The 19,738-nt window shown below is 41.4% G+C and overlaps 1 protein-coding gene and 1 pseudogene across 23 annotated transcripts in view; both read left to right on the forward strand.

The window, feature by feature from the left end:
• Window positions 1-19,738, forward strand: part of RBFOX2 (RNA binding fox-1 homolog 2) — a 286,813-nt gene that overhangs the window by 126,651 nt on the left and 140,424 nt on the right. The window lies entirely within an intron of this gene.
• Window positions 5,662-7,249, forward strand: LOC116458880 (NADH dehydrogenase [ubiquinone] 1 alpha subcomplex subunit 9, mitochondrial-like; annotated as a pseudogene).

The following is a 19,738-nucleotide window of genomic DNA, read 5'->3' on the forward strand; positions in this document are numbered from 1 at the left end:
TAGATAGAGGAGTCTGGAGAGTTTTATTTGAGGAAGTGATATTTAAGCTGAGTTCTAAAAGAGAAGAAGGAGCCTGGCTTGCAAAGAATGAAGGTGGAACGAGGAGGGGTTTCAGAAAGAGGGAATGAAAGGGTGTGGGGGAGAGGAATTGACACAAGATCAGTGTCTTTAGAATAGTGATTGAGAGGAGATATGGTATGAAGTGAGGTTGGAGAAGTGGGCACATAGCAGGTCATATAGGACCTTAAAGACCATCATCAGGAGTTTGGAAAGAAAAAAAATATAATGTGATGTCGTAGAAGTAGGAGAGTGATAAGATCTGGTGTTTGTTTTACAAAGTTTTTCTGGCTGCTGTGTGATGAGTGTTTTGGAAGGGAGCAACAATGGAAATGGGGAAACTAGTGTGATATTCAGGACAGAGATGATGGTGGCTTGGGTTAAGGTGGGTTAAGGCAGTGGAGGTCAAGTGAAGTCCCACACACAGAAGTTGCTGTAGGTTGAATGTGAGGGATGAGGGGTGAGGAAAGGGTTTCTGGCTTTCATAATTGTCAGGTAGTACCAGGGGCCTTTAAGGGTGGTGATGGTGGAGAATTAAGGACCCAGTTTTGGGCATGTTGAATTTGACATGCTTGTGTGACAGCTAAGTAGTCATATTGGGGCATGGGGAGAGGTCTCTGCTAGGGGTGTAACTTGGCAGTTATTAACATGTTGATGGTATTTGAAGTGATGGGAATGGATGAGACAACTTAGAGAAGATGACTCAGGGTTGAACCCCAAGGAACACTTACCTTTTAGAGGTCTGTCGAGGGAGAAGCCATAAAAAGATACTGAAACAGTAATCAGTGATGCATGAAAAGACAAAAAATTGGCATTGTAGTGTCTCAGAAGCCAGAAGAAGAGAATGTTTTAAGAAGATTGTCAGCTTTGTTGAATCCTGCTAAGAGGTCAGATAAATGTGGAAGTAGTAGACCTTGATAAGTTGATTTAATGGAGTGGAGGGCTTGGAAACTTTGTTTTGAGTAGATTGAAGAAAATGAGAAGTGAAGAAATTGAGACAGATATAGACAACAACTTTTTCAAGACAATTTACCCTGAAGTGGTGAGCAGGAAAATAGCAGGTAGCTGGAGGGAGATGAGGGGTCAAAGGAGAACTTTAAAAAATTAGGGTTCATTTAATCATTTACTTACTATAGGATATTAGATTTAGTGGTAAGAAGATACTGTCTGAATGCTTCTCATTTAAAATGACATAGAAAATTAGCTAAGAGGTTGTGTGTAGTGGCTCATGGCTGTAATCCCTGCATTTTGGGAGGCTGGGGCAGGAGGATTGCTTGAACCCAGGAATTCAAGACTAGTCTGGGCAACATAGTGAGACCTGCCCCTTCTCTAAATGTTTTGTTTTGTTTTTAATTAGCTGGGCATGGTGGCGTGTGCATGTAGTTCCAGCCACTTGGGAGGCTGAGGTGGGAGAATAGTTTGAGCCCAGGAGGTCAAGGCTGCAATGAGCCGTGATCGCGCGTCTGCACTCCAGCCTGGGCGACAGAGTGAGATCCTGTCTCAAAACAAACAGACAAAAAATAAAATAAGAAAATTAGCTGAGAGTAGGTAGTGAAGAGTGAATGCGGGAGGTTTGAGGAGAAGCAAGAAATAGTCATTTTGGGGAGTAGGAAAGCTTTCAAGGGCAGCTTTGGTGGATTGCTTGGCATCGTTGAGTGTCCACTTGAGGTTTGTGATCATGAATATATAATGAAGTCAGTCAGCTTGGTGATGTGATTTTTCGTCAGCAACATTCAGCTGATTGGGCATAGGCACTAGAAAAGGCAGACAACTGGATTTAACCAGGATTGGAGTTTGTCAGGTGGCAGTGATGGAGAAGACAAATGATTGAGGGTGTTTGCAAGGGAGAGATTGTAATTATGGAACACGGCATCAAAATTGGACAAAGGGGGTGCAGAACTGGAGTGGGTAGATAATGGAAAAGTGGCTGGGGTGGGAGGACTTCATGAGGTCAAAAATTGTAGGGAGGGGATACCAGAGAAAGCTAGTTAGAAGTAAGGGAAGTTCTTTGAGAGTATAATTGAAACATAATAAGGAAAGACGGGTCTTTTAAGATGATGCAGCTTTTCTTTTTTCTTTTCTTTTCTTTTTTTTTTGAGACAGAGTCTCACTCTGTCGCCTAGGCTGGAGTGCAGTGGTACAATCTCAGCTGACTGCAACCTCTGCCTCTAGGGTTCAAGCGATTCTCCTGCCTCAGCCTCCTGAGTTGCTGAGACTACAGATGCACCACCACACCTGGCTAATTTTTGTATTTTCAGCAGAGATGGGGTTTCACCATGTTCGCCAGGCTGGTCTTGAACTCCTGACCTCAAGTGATCCACTTGCCTCAGCCTCCCAAATTGCTGGGATTATAGGTGTGAGCCACTGCACCCAGCCAAGATAATGCAGTTTTCTGTTTTAGGGATAGTAGCTCTGGGTTTCCTAATAACTGGGAGTAAGAACTCTAACAAATCACTTACTTGCCTTTCCCAAGAGGCTAGCTTTGAGATGGACTGCTTTCTGCATGTATACATCTAGAGCTTAGTTTAGACATCATAGAAGGTAACCACCATTCACAGAAGTTTCTGGGTCTATTCTCTTAATGACATCAGTAGTAGCAGTGTTCTGGCCAGTGCACACGTACAGTATGTGTACACCAACTCCCAAACCCTATATCTGTCATTTGTTGTTGTTTTTTTCTTTTTTCTTGAGATGAGAGTTTTACTGTGTTGCCCAGGCTGGTCTCAAACTCCTGAGCTCAAGCAAACCCTCCCGCCTCAGCCTCCTGAGAAGCTGGGATTACAGGCTCACATCACCACACCTGGCTTCATTTGTTATTTAAAGTCTTGGTAATGGGCAGAGGTAGAGTGCAGGGTTATATCCAAGGTAAGTTTTTCAGTGATTTTTTTCCAGTCTTGATTCAGTTTTGTCAGTGAATAGGTATGGTTTAGTGGAAATGATCTTGGAGTCTTAAAAACGAACGTTGAACTTTTGGCTCTTCATTCACTAGCTGCGAGACCATGAGTATATTATGTAACCACTTTGGGCCTCAATTTCCTTTGATCTGTGAAAAAGATAATTGGGCCTGTCTTACAGAGATATTGTGAAGATGCAATGAGATAATGCATGCAAAGTTGTGGCATATAATATGCTTGGAGTAAATAGTAGCGGTTGGTGATGTTACATTGAAATCAGCAAGTGGGAGAGGAATGTTCACTGTTTTGTCTTCCAGGGTGGTTTACGTCCCCTAACTAGAAAGTGGCAACCATATCTACCCCTTCTCCCGTGAGTCGCTACTGCTGCATGTGGCCAGTGCCTCTGTCTAGACCAGCTTCTCAGATTTCAGTGTGCCTGAGAGTTACCTGCGGCTTCTGTTATCATTTGATTTTGATTTTGTAAGTCTAGGGTGGGGCCTGAGATTCTTCAAATCTAAGGAGTTTCCAGTTGATGCTCATTCTGCTGATGCTGGTCCATGTGTCACATTTGAGTAGCAGAATTCTATTAGAGATTGCCCTGTGGGAATCCCTGCTATTTTAAGCTGAGAGGAAGTGAGGGAAAAAGAGCCTCATTCTTTCAACTTTTTTTTTTTTTAAGTCAGCTTCGTAGACAATACTCATACATCTCATTTCTCTACCTCAGTGTTGTTTTGGTGAGTCTGTATTGTCTCTACCAGTCCAGGAAGTGATAGGAATATAAACTATGTATAGAGGGTTGCCTCAGATTTCTTCTGAAAAATTTTTGGTCCTTATTTCTCAGGTACATTTTTGAGAAATTATGCTGGCTCGCCCGGTATACCTACTTCCTCCCACTATCCTCTTACAACCACAGAGAAACTCGTATAAAACAAGCAGCCTCCCAGCCTGGCCAACATGGTGAAACCTTGTCTCTACTAAAAATACAAAAATAGCTGTGTGTGGTGGCAGGCGCCTGTAATCCCAGCTACTTGGGAGGTTGAGACAGGAGAATCACTTGAACCCGGGAGGCGGAGGTTGCAGTGAGCCGAGATCATGCCACTGCACTCCAACCTGGGCCACGGAGTGAGACTCCATCTCAAAAACAAACAAAACAAGTAGCCTCTTGAATTATTGGAGTCAGAGGTAGAGAATCTAAAATGTGGCTCCAAACCCTTTCTGCCCCACCAGACTCACATTGCAAAATCCAGCATTTTTGAGATGCAGGAATTCAGGAAGCAAGGTTAGAATTATTGATAATACCCATATTGCTGTCCCAGATTATCTGATTTTTCTTTCTCAGAAGCAAGCAGGCCAGAAACTTCCTCTGTGGGCCCTCAGAAGACTTTCTTCAATGCTCAAATTGACACATTCTCTCCTCTAAACTAACGGATAGGGTGATAAGCTATCAGTCACAAAGTCTGATAACATGCTCTCCTGATAGAATGAAGTATGTATGCATCTTAATCTCTGTGTATAAGACTGTGATTCTTTTTACAGTCTCTTTATAGTGTGGAGTTTTTACACCTTTTTGTCTCTTAATGTGAATTGTATATAGCTATAAAGCATAGCTTTCCTTATTTGACTTTGATAATTGGAAATAAATTTTTTTCTTCTCTTACCACTTTGTTCCCCTTTTTTTCTTTCTTGTTTTTTTTCTTTTTTTTTTTGAGACGGAGTCTCGCTCTGTCGCCCAGGCTGGAGTGCAATGGCACAATCTCGGCTCACTGCAAGCTCCGCCTCCCGGGTTCACGCCATTCTCCTGCCTCAGCCTCTCCGAGTAGCTGGGACTACAGGCGCCCGCCACCACGCCCGGCTAATTTTTTGTATTTTTAGTAGAGACGGGGTTTCACCGTGGTCTCAATCTCCTGACCTCGTGATCCGCCCGCCTCGGCCTCCCAAAGTGCTGGGATTACAAGCGTGAGCCACCGCGCCCGGCCTCTTTTTTTGTTTTAAAGGCAGAAAAATGTGAACATGCAGGAGCATGAATAAAAAAGATAACTTAGCTTCTCTGTGGGTTTTTGGTTTTTGTATGTTTTCTTAAACATACAGAAGAGTTTTATTTCTGACCAGACTGACCACCTAATTTTAAAGATTATGATCAGAAAAGAAATAGATGCATTTATAATAGGAATTTACAAGCCCTTCCTGTGGTTCCAAAGAAGTTTATGATGGTTCCACCCATGGGAGTTTTAGAGGTAGTTTGCAGAGTTTTTGTGACATATTTAAACTTTTCTTTATTTTGAGGGTTTCTTTTCTTGGTATTTGTCTCCTGCTTTGCTGCAGGTTATGTCTTTTATCTTTTATTTTATTTTATTTTTGAGACAGAATTTTGCTCTTGTTGCTCAGGCTGGAGTGCAATGGCTAGATCTCGGCTCACTGCAACCTCCACCTCCCGGGTTCAAGCAATTCTCCTGCCTCAGCCTCCTGAGTAGCTGGGATTACAGGCATGCACCACCATGCCCAGCTAATTTTTGTATTTTTAGTAGAGACAGGGTTTCTCACGTTGGTCAGGCTGGTCTTGACCTCAGGTGATCTGCCTGCCTCGGCCTCCCAAAGTGCTGGGATTACAGCATGAGCCACCACGCCCAACCTTTTATCTTTATCCTATACCAAACTTGATTAAAAGAGAACACTATAAAGTCACAGTATGAAGATCTAGAATTTCATTGTATTTATTTTATTGATACTTGGTTAAGAATGAATGACTGCCAGTGGTCATGGTGGCTCATGCCTGTAATCCCACACTTTGGGAGGCCCAGGCAGGTGGATCGCTTGAGGTCAGGAGTTCGAGACCAACCTGGGCAACATAGTGAAACCCCATTTCTACCAAAAATATAAAAAAATTAGCCAGGCGTGGTGGCATGTGCCTGTGTTCCCAGCTACTCTGGAGTCTGAGGTGGGAGGACCGCTTGAGCCTGGGAGGCAGAGGTTGCGATGAGCTGAGATCACGCCACTGCACTGCAGCCTGGGCTACAGAGTGAGACCCTGTCTCAGAAAAAGAAAAAAAAAAAGGATTGTGGGAGAAGATGGCGGCTGCTGCACAATCCCGGGTTGTCTGGGCCCTGCCAATGTCACATTCTGCCATTACTGCAATAGCCACATCCGTGTGTCACAGCCCACTCCATTGCCAGCTTCATCATGCCCTCATACCTCATGGGAAAGGTGGACGTTCCTCAAATCGGTGGGATTGTGGCCACTGGGTTTGGAGCAACAGGATTCCTGGGCCAATGTGTTGTCAACCACCTTGGATGCGTGGGGTCACAGGTGATCATACCCTATCAGTGTGATACACGTGACATCATGCACCTTTGTCCCATGGGAGACCTGGGCTAGCTTCTGTTTCTGGAATGGGATGTGAGAGATAAAGATTCTATCCGACGAGTAGTGGAACACAGCAGTGTGGTCATAAATCTTGTTGGACGAGACTGGGAAACCAAAAGCTTTGATTTTGAGGATGTTTTTGTGAAGATTCCCCAAGCAATTGCTCAGGTGTCCAAGGAAGCTGAAGTTGGAAAATTCTTTCATGTTGCGCATCTGAATGCGAATATTAAAAGCTCTTCTAGATATTTGAGAATAAGGCTGTTGGAGAGAAAGCAGTGAGAGATGCATTTCCAGAAGCCATTATCGTAAAGCTGTTGGACATCTTTGGAAGAGAGGATAGATTCCTTAATTATTTTGCAAATATGTGTTGGTTTGGTGCTATACCCCTTGTTTCCTTGGGCTGGAAGGCAGTTAAACAACCAGTATATGTCGTAGATGTATCCAAAGGAATTGTTAATGCAGTTAAGGATCCTGATGCCAACGGGAAAACCTTTGCTTTTGTTGGGCCAAATCGGTACCTCCTCTTTGACCTGGTGAAGTACATCTTTGCTGTGGCTCACAGACTCTTCCTCCCGTACCCCTTGCCACCTTTTTCCTATCAGTGGGTAGCAAGAGACTTTGAAATAAGCCCATTTGAGTCCTGGACAACAAGGGATAAAGTGGAGCATATTCACATCACAGGCATGACCTTGTCTCACCTGCCCAGCTTAGAAGACCTTGGTATTCAGGCAACACCACTGGAACTCAAGGCCATCGAGGTGCTGCAGCTTCATCACACTTACTGCTGGCTGTCTGCTGAAATTGAGGATGTGAAGCCGGCCAAGACTGTCAACATTTAGTGCCTCCCGAGCAACTCTTGGTTTTGGTGTCTTTTGGGTCAGCCCATGTGGTTTGAGCACCCAGCCAGGTGGTCTCTTTAGAGAATCCTGTACACAGTGAATAAGATCCCACCACTAAAACATTTGAGGTTTAAAAAAAAAAAAAAAAAAGAATGAGTGTCAAGTAATAACAGACTCTTCAAAGAATTTGACAAAATGAATCTCTTATAAGTGTAATTTTAATATAGTTATTTAGAGTATAGTATAGGGAGTGTTGGTGACTTAAGATTTAGGGCATGAGCTATGAAACTAGAGAGGAAAGTTGTGTATAAAAACTGATTATGGACATGTAAAAGAGTCTAAGTAACACTTTATGGAAAGTCAAGACTTATTTTGCTTTTTTCTTTTATTTAGAAAACAAGCTATCTCAGTTTCAGGCTTGGAAGTTCTTTCTCCTCTTTTGTACTAGAAATGGGGTAATCTTGCCTTCAGAAGAAGTAGAGAGGTTCTATGTAGAGAAAAAGAAAAGGGTTGGGTGAGGCCGAGGAGAATACCTGCCCCACCTCTCCAAGTTGAAATGAGCTGGGAGTTTAAGGTGGGAGGAGAGAAAAGGTTCGTCTGCGGAAAGCACGCTTTCAGTGTGAAAGAAAAGGAAAAGTGATTCTGTTTCTACCCTAAGAGGAAGAAACCCCACTATGGCAGGTAACTAAGCCCAGAGCACGCACAGTGGGAATATTAGGTAGGGAGAGTGAAAGTACCTGCATGGGGCCTACCTTGAATGTGAGACTTGTAGACCTTACTTGGAGATTTTATAAGCAGGAAGGAGCTGTTTCAACATGTCTGAGGGGGAGCCAAAACCCTGAGGCAGCTGGAAGGTGGTTTTTGTTTGCTTTTTATTTTGTTTTGTTTTTTCTTTAATGAGTGGGAAGGAGTGGAATATTCCTCAAAACCTATTACCCTTTGAGAATGTTTTGTGCACCTACTGTGTGCTAGGTACTATGCAAAAGACTCCATGGCCAAATATAGATGAGTCAAGACGAGATGTTAGGTCTCCATTGAGGAAGATGTGCAGAGGAGAAGTGGTTTGCTATAGGAATACTTGGAGAAGTAGCCCACAGAGGTGGTCAATGCCGTGTTACAAACACCAGGCCCCGCAGAGAAAGGAGAGCTCACTCACAGCTGGGGTGTGCTTTTGGATTTGAACATGGAGAAATGGGTCAGGGAAGCAAGGTACACGTATGAGCATTGACATTGGCATTAGAATATGGGGGGTAATTATGTGATTTTCTGAATAAAAACCATTGGGACAGGTGATTTGATAATACTTGTTCACCACTGGGCATGATGAATGAAAACTTGCCTGGCATATAGGAGGCACTTAATAAATGTTTGAACTGAACTAAAATTAGAAAACATGGTCACCAGGAACATGGCAGACAGTTTACATAGTTATATCATTACAACACCTCTGAAAGGAGTATTATACCTATTTTTTGGTAGAGGAAACAGAAGCCTGGACAGGTTGGAAACTTTCCCCAGGCCATAATGATAGTACTTGTAGATCTAGAATTGAAACCCAGGCCGTGCACCTTAGCCTGTCTGCATGGTGAGTAAAGTGTCTCTACCATGCTAGGAGCTCGTGATCCACTTGACTCCTTCAGAAGCCAGGCTATGTTGATTTGAACTAGGGCGGTAGTAATAAAAAAGATGAAAAGCCTATTCAGTTTTATATCTTAAGTTTTCCTGTGTTTTAAAATCTTGTAAGATTAAGAATTATTAGTGGTGAAATACATAAAGAATAGTGGTGTCAAGCAGACATTGTGAGAAAGGAATGCGGGCTCTGAGCAGGTTCTGTGTGCGTGCTTGGCTTCTGCAAGGGGCTCCACAATTGGGGCAGAGGGAAAGTTTGGCTCACTCGCCTTGATCTTAGAGGGCAGAGATTTTTGATTGCTTCATTCATGTTTAAAGAACTCATCTTAAACTAATGTATATCTAGCACTAGAAACTGTTGCTGGTGGTTTATTACTGACCCCACCCATCCCTGTCTTTTGCAATAATCTTTGTGAGTGGTGATTGTGTTTCTAGAAGTAGAATTATAGAGAGAGATTCCCTGAAGGCAAATACAAAGAGAGTGTGCTGCACACTCTAGTTCAGATACTCAGGGCTGGGAACTCCCAGAGAGAGAGAGAGAGAGAAAGAGAGAGAGGGAGAGAGAGAGGGAGGGACGGAGGGAGGGTGAGAGGGAGGAGAGAGAACAACAGAACAGTCAGCTGGAGAAGAGGGGGGAGGAGACCAGTCTTTTCTGTTTTTTTTTTTTAGGATTTTTTAACTCAAGTGATTTTGGGGGGTTTCTCCCCACCTCAAACCCTTGCCCCCCTGTTCTGGCATCTTCTTTCCTACGGTTCACTGAAGTGCCTTTTTGCAGTCCAGGATCCACTGACCGCTGAGTTTGAGCAGCCCGATCTGACATGATGTACCTCTGGGTGAGTACAGAGTGCTGTGGGTGAGGGTTTGCACTTGCACATATAAGGAGTGGAAAGCTGCGAGGTTCTGCTGTTGCACAAATGGCCTCCCCACAGAGCACAGACTGCCACATCCCCTTCTGTTCCAAGGTGTTAGGTTTTTAAAACCTAGCAGTGATTGTGACATTGTTTTTTTCCTCCCCCTATGTTGTTTATCCTGTCAGACTTAGGCGCAAGGGCTGAACTCCCTGCACAGTACCATCCCCTGGGCTTGGCAGGTTTGGAGAAGGCAAGTGGGGCAGGTGAAGTGAGCTGGTTGCTTCAGGGACTGCAGTCTTCCTGGTGGCTCAGGATCGACTTGTGTTTTGTTTTGGGGGTACTGACCTTGATAAGCCATGTCTTTAGATATTGAGAGCCAATAGGCGACATGATTATTAATTAGGAATAAGCTTTCATAAGCTTTTATCTAATAATTTTTACTATCCTTCACAATAGTCTTGTGAAGTAGGTCACTCACTACTGTTATTAAAATTGTATGAGGAAAGTAATTAAGTTACAAAGAGTGACTTGCCCATAGTTAGAAATCAAGTCTATAGCAGTTAGAATAGTAATTAATAATCAGACATTATAAAGCATTTTATATTTGCCAGGAATGTAGTACCTTCTATTATTGTAATTTACCGTCAATAGTAGCATTGTAGTTTGGGATGGAGGAACACTTTCTGGGACTGGAGAAGTTTGTAAATTATGAAATGTGATAACTTTTAGAGAAATGTCAGGGGAAATAATAGAGAAACTGCTCCCCCAACCCACCTGCAATTTTTAGTTGTTAAGACAAGAACATCTTATAGTCCGTTGCAAAGATGGCAGTATGTCTCTTGAGCAAACAGCTGTTGTGTGTTGCTAAGGGAGCCTACTAGATGTGATGCCCTTGGCTACTAGCCAGCTTTTTGAAAGTTTCCCTTTGCCCTTTGCCCTTCAGCCCAGATGTCTGGAATTGCAGGAACCTACTTGGCTAACGCAGGCTAAATTTATAAATTATCAGAAAGCAAATTTTAACTGCGTTTGCAGAGGTGAAGCTTGTTCACAGAAGATGCATATGTATGTGTATATGTTCAGAGGGGCTGCTTTTCGTGCATTTCCCTTCATGTTTGAATATGATCTTGAAATATTATTTTCTCTCCTCTATTGATTTTTTTAATAGTATTTGTAAGAGCTCAGAACTTTTCTGACACACTAATGTGCATTAAGGAGTTTTCGCCTCCCTGTAAACTAGTCATCTGTGCAGGCTCTTTGCAGCCTTGTGGGTGGGATTGATCAGCCCTGTTGACCTGAAGGATGGGTTGTTCTGTCTTTTGATTTGTTTGGAAGAGGAGTTATGAAAGGAAGCAAGTTGAATTAATCTCATTTTCACTCACTTATGTTTGATGAAAGCAGACAGTGACAGTCTCCTTAGTTATTTCCTTTGTGCTTATATTACAGTTACTTGTGTATTTATCTCAAATTTTTTTTACTTATTAACCCCGGAACAGAGCTTCCCTACCAATGCCACATGCCAGATTGAGATAAAAATATGCCAAGATTACTGTACCCCACAACCCTTGGAGCAGCCAGCTGGGGCTTGGGAGTCCCCTGGTCACTTTGATCATGTGCACCCTAATTTGTTTACCATTTTGTGCTATAAAAAATATTTCCTATGTATGCCATGACACCTGAAGGCTTGGGTAGCACTGCCTAGAGGGCAAAAAGCAGGTCAGCTCTATCTCTTTTATTATTTGTGTCATCTAGCCCAATGCCTTTGTTTACTTCATTGAGGACGTTCAGAAGGAGCTATAGCGAATAATGCCCAGATACATAGAAGGAAACCTGGGTGGTCATGCATTCAGTGGGAGGCACAGAGGAGCTGCTGTGGACTAGGAATAGGAGATGAGAGTTTTAGTGTAGGTTTAGCCAGTACCAAGCCATATGACTTTCGGCAGTCATTTAACTATTCTGAGACTCAGTTTCCACATCCATAAGATAATTGAACTGAACCTCTTCTGATTCTGAAATTCTGTGAAGTGAATTTTATGTAACAGTAGATATGCCTGAAAAATGCCCAGTCCTGCAAGGATATTTAGGTTCAGGTGAACAGAGAAAACTGTCAAACATACTATATCACCTCCGTTGCATGCTTGGTTTGGTACCAGTAATGGGTCAAAGGGACTCTTTCTGAGTATTCTAGAAAAATTACTGGACTATGCTCAGTTGTCAGTACCTTTGAATTGGTGCAGATGAGCATTTTTAGAACCTGTAGAATTGAAGAGTAAAGTTACAGCTTATCCAAGCATTTTCATTTGTGTAGTTAGATGCAGCTCATTAATTTGCTCCTGTGTGTCTAGAACTCTGAGAATGCTATCTTGTGCTCTCTCTATGTTTCTTTGCCAGATTTTCTCCCCGCTTTCCTGTTGAGTCATCCTCTTTTTTAGTGAATTTGGTAGCGTCAGTTGGCAGCACGAGGTGGTGAAAAGAATACGGGTTTCAGAAACTTCACTAGGTCTGAATCCCACCTCTGCCATTTCCAAGTGTGTGACTGTTAAGTTACTTAACCTCTCTGAGCCTCAGTTTCATTTCTCATATAGGGAAAATAGTGGCACTCAGGATTGTTGTGAAGATTTGAGATAATCTGTGAAACATACTTAACATAGTGAATGGCACACAATAGATTCTCAGTAAATAACTAGTACAAGCCAACTTTTTGCTTTGAACATTTGCATAGGCAGACTACTCACCACCCTAAAGTGTTTTCTGTATCATGTTGAGGGTATCTTTGAATTCATATAGGGAGAACTTTGATAAACACAAACTAGTTTTTTGTGAAATATTTTCCCTCTTAGTTTGTATGTTAAGTACTCATGGCTCGGGAGCCCTTGTTAAGGTTGCCTCCTGATGGAGAAAAATCCCCATTGTTTGTTGTAAACTTTTTTTTTTTGGCGGTGTACAGTTCTATTAAGCATTCATTATGTGATTTATTTTCCCTGTCTCATCACCATCATCAAAAACAGGGAGAGAAAGAGACAGACAGATATGATTCCTGTACTGAGGGAACTTACTTGTTTGATGATTATATAATTTATATCCAATAAAGATAATTATAGACCACTTACTTAAATTACCAGAAAACAGGATATGTTCTCCCTGTCTGTGCAGTCTTAGCTGGACAGGCACCAGGCACTCTCTTATTCATGCTCTATATGGATGAACTTCTGGATTTTATTTTGAACTGTTGTTTTATCATAGATCAATTCTGTCTTCTTAATAAATCAGTTCAGCCAACATTTAATGAATGCCCATAATGGGTAGAGCCAGCTGTTGCAAATACAAAGATGATTAAAGATTAAAGACATAGTGTGCCCTGGCCAGCCTTAGTGGCTCATGCCTGTAATCCTAGCACTTTGGAAGGCCGAGGGCGGGCGGATCATGAGTTCAGGTGTTCGAGACCATCCTGGCTAACATGGTGAAACACCATCTCTACTAAAAATACAAACAATTAGCTGGGCATGGTGGCACGCACCTGTAGTCTCAGCTACTCAGGAGGCTGAGGCAGGAGAATCACTTGAACCAGGGAGGTGGAGGTTGCAGTGAGCCGAGATCGTGCCACTGCTTTCCAGCCTGGGCAACAGAGCGAAGACATAGTGTGCCCTTAACAAATTTATAACACCATGGTAGAGAATCTGCGTGCACAGATAATAATGATTTTTGAATGCTATTCGAATCTGTGTACACAGATAATAATGATTTTTATGTCCTATTCAATTAACATACATAAGTGAAATTCTTTTATGTGCTATTTCATCCTCACAACATTGCTAAGGACTAAGTATCATTATCTCTATTGTACAGGTGAGAAAAGCAACCATGAGAGAGTATATGACAAGCAGTAAATGGCAGACCTGGAAACGCAATCTCATCTTTTAAAAACTATGGCTCTTATTTCATTTTACACTGGCTTCTTTTGGGAGAACCTGATTTTTTTTTGTTTTATTTTATTTTAAACTGTCTATTGAGTGATCACATTTACTCCTCAGTGCACCTAGGTGTTAGCTATTATCTTCATTTTACAGATGAGAAAGCAGATATTTCAGTAACTTGCAAAGTCATACAGTTTGCAGTTGTCAGAGTTAGAATTTGAACTGTGGTTTGTCCGTCCCTAAAACTTGCTATACCACAATTAGCCTCATCTTGTATTTGTTCAGTGGTTTCCAGTTTATCAGTATAGTAGTCCCCCTTATCCATGGCTTCACTTTCTGTAGCTCTAGTTACCCAAGGTCAATCACACTCCAAAAGTATTATATTTTGAGAGAGGAGATAAACCACATTCGTGTAACTTTTATTGTAGTATATAATTATTCAATTTTATTATTAGTTATCATTAATCTCTTACTGTGCCTAACTTACAAATTAAACTTTATCATAGTGTGTATAGAATTCAGTACTACCCAAAGTTTCAGGCATCTACTTGGGGTCTTGGAATATATTTCCCACAGATGAGGGACACTACCTGTACTACCATTCAGCATGGTACAAAGCTAGAGTAGAGAAATGAAAATAAGGAAACCTGAATTCTGTTTTTGTCACCCTTCGTTACTTGAGACAATTACTTAACTGTGTATACCTTGATTTTTCAGGTTACGAAAAGGATATATTCTTAGGAACATTCATGGAATAATCTTAGAAAAATGTATATCAGTTATTTTACAAATGAAGTAGCGAGTAACTGATGGCTTTATCATAAAACTTGAAAATCACAGACTGAGAGTCAAAAGATACAGTTTCAGGTCTTGGTTGTGCCATTTGTCGGTGTATCATCTTTCTGAGCACGTTTCCTAATCTTTAAAATGGGACTAAGAGATTATTGAGATAATCTGTGAAAGTTTATGGAAGTTCTTTTGTGTGAGGCAAAAATAAGCTAATAATAACACCTTATTATTCAGGTTTCACATTAGTCATTTAGTGCTTTTTATCACTATTTTGCCACTCTAATTGCTCTACACAATTAGATAACTAGACTTAATAGTAAATTGAATTATCACAAAATGTAGACAATGGCTCAGTTCAGATAACATTTAAGGTCAGATGCCGTGATAGGTACGGTACTTGACAGTGAAAAGCCATTAAAAGATTTTAAGTAGGATTGGGAGTAGGGTGAAGTGAAGTTTATAATTAGATTTGTTTTTTAAAAAGATACCTACATAGATTAGAGGAGAGTAAAAGTGCAGAGAGAAGTTAGGTGATTGTTGTGTAAGAGTCTGAGTGACACGGAAGGTCTTGATAGAATGGGCTAGAGGGAAGCGGAACTGTATTGAGAGATTCAGAAGGTAAAATTGACGGGATGTTATAATTTAGAAGAGGACCAGGTTTTTGTAGGAGGGAGGATGAAAGGGATCATGGGTTTGGTTTTGGATTTAGTACTTAGGTAACTTTGAGATATTCAAGAGGAAATATTGCTTACATGGCCACCTAGGTCTGGAAACAGAAGGAAAGGTAGAGGCTTTCCTCTATTGTGAGAAACCTGTATGCCCTGAGCGGGTCTCATAAAGGCTTAAAATGATAACGGTCTAGGGAGGAATGTAGAGCAAGAAGAGAAGTTAATGCCTGGAGAAGAATGAATTTTCTTTTCTTTTATTTTCCTTTTTGAGATGGAGTCTTGCTCTGTCACCCATCTTGGAGCACAGTGGCATGATCTTGGCTCACTGCAACCTTCGCCTCCTGGATTCAAGTGATTCTCCTGCCTCAGCCTCCCAAGTAGCTGGGATTACAGGCACCCATACCACGCCCAGCTAATTTTTGTATTTTTAATAGAAATGGGGTTTCACCATTTTGGCCAGGCTGGTCTTGAACTCCTGACCTGAAGAGATCTGCCTGCCTTGGCCTCCCAGAGTGCTGGGATTACAGGCCTTAGTCAGTGTGCCTGGCCAAGATTTTCGACGGAAGCAGGGAACTAGGTTTTAGGGACCTTATTCTTAAGGAGGAATACCAGGACATTAGGAAATCAAGATAAGAGATTGTGGCAAGACACTGAAAACTGTCCTTGGGTTTAGCAATATGGAAGTCATTGGTGACTTCAGCAAGGGTTATTTTGGTGGAATGATGAGGGCAGAAGCCTGAGTTTAGCAATATGGAGGTCACTGGGGACTTCAGCCCCTCTTCCCTTTCTGCCATGAGTGGAAGCAGCCAGAGACCCTCACCAGATGCAGGTGCCAGTGCCACACTTCTTGCACAACCTGCAGAACTGTGAGCCAAATAAACCTCTTTTCTTTATCAATTACACAGCCTCAGGTATTCTTTTGTAGCAACATTAAATGGACTAAGACAATAGCCTAGAGCAATGGTCTGTATTGTATAGCCTAGGTATGTAGTAGACTAGACCATCTAGGTTAGTGTAAGCACACTTTGATGTTCTCACACAATGAAATTGCTCAGTGATGCATTTCTCAGAACATATTCCTGTTGTTAAGTGATACATGACTACTATACTGCAGATTTGAGGAGTGAAGCAAGGTATAAAACAGTAATCTCAAAAAAATGGGGAGTAAATTTACTACAGAGATGAAGTAGGCTTAAGATTTGTGATCATAAATTTGATGTATGTGGTGGCGAGTCAGTTGTGTGAGTTTTATCCAGCGATCTTCTGTTATTTAAATGCAGGAGAGGAATAAGTACATAGTTGGAGCTGCCAAATGAGTTAGACTAAGGGAAAAGAGGACAAGGAAATTAAGATTTTTTGGAGAGGACTCTGTATAGTATGAGGCCATAGGATCTAAACTGGCTTAGGAGGGAAGTAGAACGTAAGAAGGAGTAATAGTGAAAAAGTGGTAGGATCCACCTGTAAACTATAGATCTTAAGGAGGCTGGAGAATTGCCACAGGGGTCAAACTACTATTGTAAGCAAACGCTTGATTGTGTGATAATAGAATACTTGAAATTTTTGTAGGTGATGATTGCATTAGAATATGATGCTAGGTGAATGGCTTTAGGTGAAGTGGTGGAAAAATACAGTTGGTGCTAAAGACTTCAAAAAGAAGGCCAAAATGTTGAATCTATGTGGCTGTCGAAGTTATCAGAGTGATAAGACTAACAATGGAGATGAAATCAGGGAGCCCTATTTAGCAGATGATAGGTGCAGTTTGCCTGGAGGGAAGAGAAGTGGTTTGGAAGCAGTATTGGGAAGGAAGGAAGAGGATACCTGGAAGGTCCAACACTATATGGTAATGGGGAGTAAGGCGGATGCTTGCCCCTGCTGAGGTATGTGATGAGTAAGAGAAAAGTGTTTACTGTAGAAGCAACAGTAATCTCAGGGGCAGTCCGGTTTCCTTAAGATCAAAAGAGTAAAGAGAATATCACAGAAGAGAGGGGAGTGTGTAGAGGAGTTTGCTGAGAATAGCTCATGACCTCCAGGGCGTGGGAGGGCAAGGAAGAGCAGGAGATGGGATCAGAAAAGGCATAGAGAACATTACTGTTGTAGTTGTTCAGGTATGAGGTAAAAGGGCCTTGAGGTCAGGGTTTGACAGTGAGAATAAAGATTTTAAGTAGAGACGAAAGTCTTATGCATGAATGCTAAAAGATGGCAAGTTTCAGTTATTTAGGAAAGCTGCCTTTACTATTTGTTTTAATATCACATTTAATGTTAAACAACTATCTCTTTTTGGTTATGTTTCAAATCAGAATATGGAATTTTGTTGTTGTAAAATGTGTAACTTAAGGAGTAAATTTGGAACCAAGTAAGTAAATACTCATTGTAGATTTTAAATTGTTCGTTTGGAGGAGTAGAAAATCAGCGTGGTCAAAGCACACATATTGACAAGAGGGAGAGGGAGGGTGGAGGATTAAACACTCAAGATATATTTCCTCCGGTCCTTTCCCAACAACAACAAAAATATATTTTAGGAGTTGTAGTCTTACTTCACTAACTCGCCTTTCTCCTTCTTGGTTCTGGAAAACTATACAGTCGTGTATCACATAAAGACGTTTCAGGTAGCTATGAACCGCATCATTCATCAATGCAGTTGAACGCATCAGTCAATGCAGTTCAATCTTACGGTGGTTTCATAAGAGTGTATAAATAACAATTGTATCTTTACTGTCCCTTTTCTGTGTTTAGATACATAAATACCATTGTGTTATGATTGCCCACAGTATGGTATTTAGTAGTCACCTGCTGTACATGTTTGTAGCCTAAGAGCAATAGGTCGTACATACCATATAGCCGAGGTGTGTAGTAGGCTAGGCCATCTGAGTTTGTGTAAGTACACTCTATGATGATCTCACAACTATGAAATCACCTAACAACACATTTCACAGGATGTGTGCCTGGCATTAAGCAGCACATGACTATATTGCTTTCAAAAGTTGTAATCTAGTTGAAAGCATTGCATTCCTGTTTAGAATTAATATGTTTTTCTGAATGTGAGAACTTGGTGCTCCTCTTCACAAATTTTTTTTTAGCATCTTTCACTATTATTAAATAAGAGAACATATGTTACTTGTAATTGAAGGCCAGCATAGAATGGACATTCCACAGATATTGGTTGAGAAGTTAATTGGATATTCTAGGTATAATGAACTGTCTGGGTAGCAAAGTGTTCAACTAAAATATTGGGTTTGGGCCGGGCATGGTGGCTCACGCCTGTAATCCCAGCACTTTGGGAGGCCGAGATGGGCGGATCACGAGGTCCGGAGATCGAGACCATCCTAGCTAACACGGTGAAAGCCCGTCTCTACTAAAAATACAAAAAAATTACCCGGGTGTGGTGGCGGGTGCCTGTAGTCCCGGCTACTTAGGAGGCTGAGGCAGGAGAATGGCTTGAACCCAGGAGGTGGAGGTTGCAGTGAGCCCGGATCGCGCCACTGCACTCCAGCCTGGGCGACAGAGCAAGACTCTGCCTCAAAAAAAAAAAAAAAAAAAAAAAAAATTAGGTTTGGGTTTCACTTAACCCCAATCTATAGGCTCTGTACTGTCTTCATTGTGTATTAACTTGTATGGTGTTTTACTTGCTTATTTAAATACAGACGTCTATTCAGAGGTTAAATAAATCAAGACCTAGCTTTCATTCCCTAAAATAACTGTCAAATTATTTTTCCTGAGTGTGAGATGAACCTTAAATCACTGGCAAGATTCTTGTATCCATGAAAATCAGAAAACTGACTATGGTTTCATTGTGTTTCACATCATATGCTAGTTACATTTCTGTCCCTGGCCTAGTCATTAGCCTGCCATATGATTAGACACATGATCTTTATGCTCCTGTGTCTCATCTGTAAAATGGGCATGATTATTTCCCAGTAGAATTGTTAAGTATTGTTCCTTAGATAAATTGACATCCACATAAAAATATTCTTAATGATTTATTTATTCTGCTTCTTGTACAGTACTTGAAATTGCCAGTTAGGTAAAAAACATTATGGTTTTTTTGGCAAGATGGGACTGAAGGTCTCACTAAACAGTACAGTAGATGCCAAAGGCTGGGCAGGGGTGGGGGGCTCTGAGCACGTGTTGGGAAGATCAATTGTTACTGTGTCTATGTTCTCCTCTGCTATATTTAAGTATTTTTAGATATTTATTTTTATTTTTGTGTTTAATTTTATTAAATTAAGGTTATTAAAAATAAGTTTCTTGGATTCATTGAAAATCAAAACCATTTTTGCATGTTGCTCAACAAGTTGCTCTAATATTGGATGTTTGCAGATAATATTCAAACTGGAGAAATTTTCGATTGTTAAAGGCAGTTGGGATTGGAGGAGATAAGAAAACAAATTCCCGAGTGCCTCCTATGATAGGAGGCACTGGGTCTGATGCTTTCATTACTATTGTCTTGTTTCATCTTACAACGGGGAAGGAAGATTCAAATGCGCAGTCTTGCTTCAGAGTCAGTACTCTTAACCAATGTTGTAATACGTTCAGCTAGTCTGTGATAGGCAGCATCTAAGATGGTCCCTAGTGATCCCCACCTCCTGATATTCATACCCTTGTGTATTCTCTTCCCCTTATAGGCTGGACCTAGTGACTCACTTTGAATGCACAGAATATGGAAAAAGTGATGAGATGTCACCTCCAAGATTTGGTTACAAAGAGACTGTGGCTTTTATCTTGGGTGCTTGCCGTCTCTAC

Source organism: Hylobates moloch, unplaced genomic scaffold (genome assembly GCF_009828535.3).
Source record: "Hylobates moloch isolate HMO894 unplaced genomic scaffold, HMol_V3 SCAFFOLD_19, whole genome shotgun sequence".
NCBI classification, from domain to species: Eukaryota; Metazoa; Chordata; class Mammalia; order Primates; family Hylobatidae; genus Hylobates; species Hylobates moloch.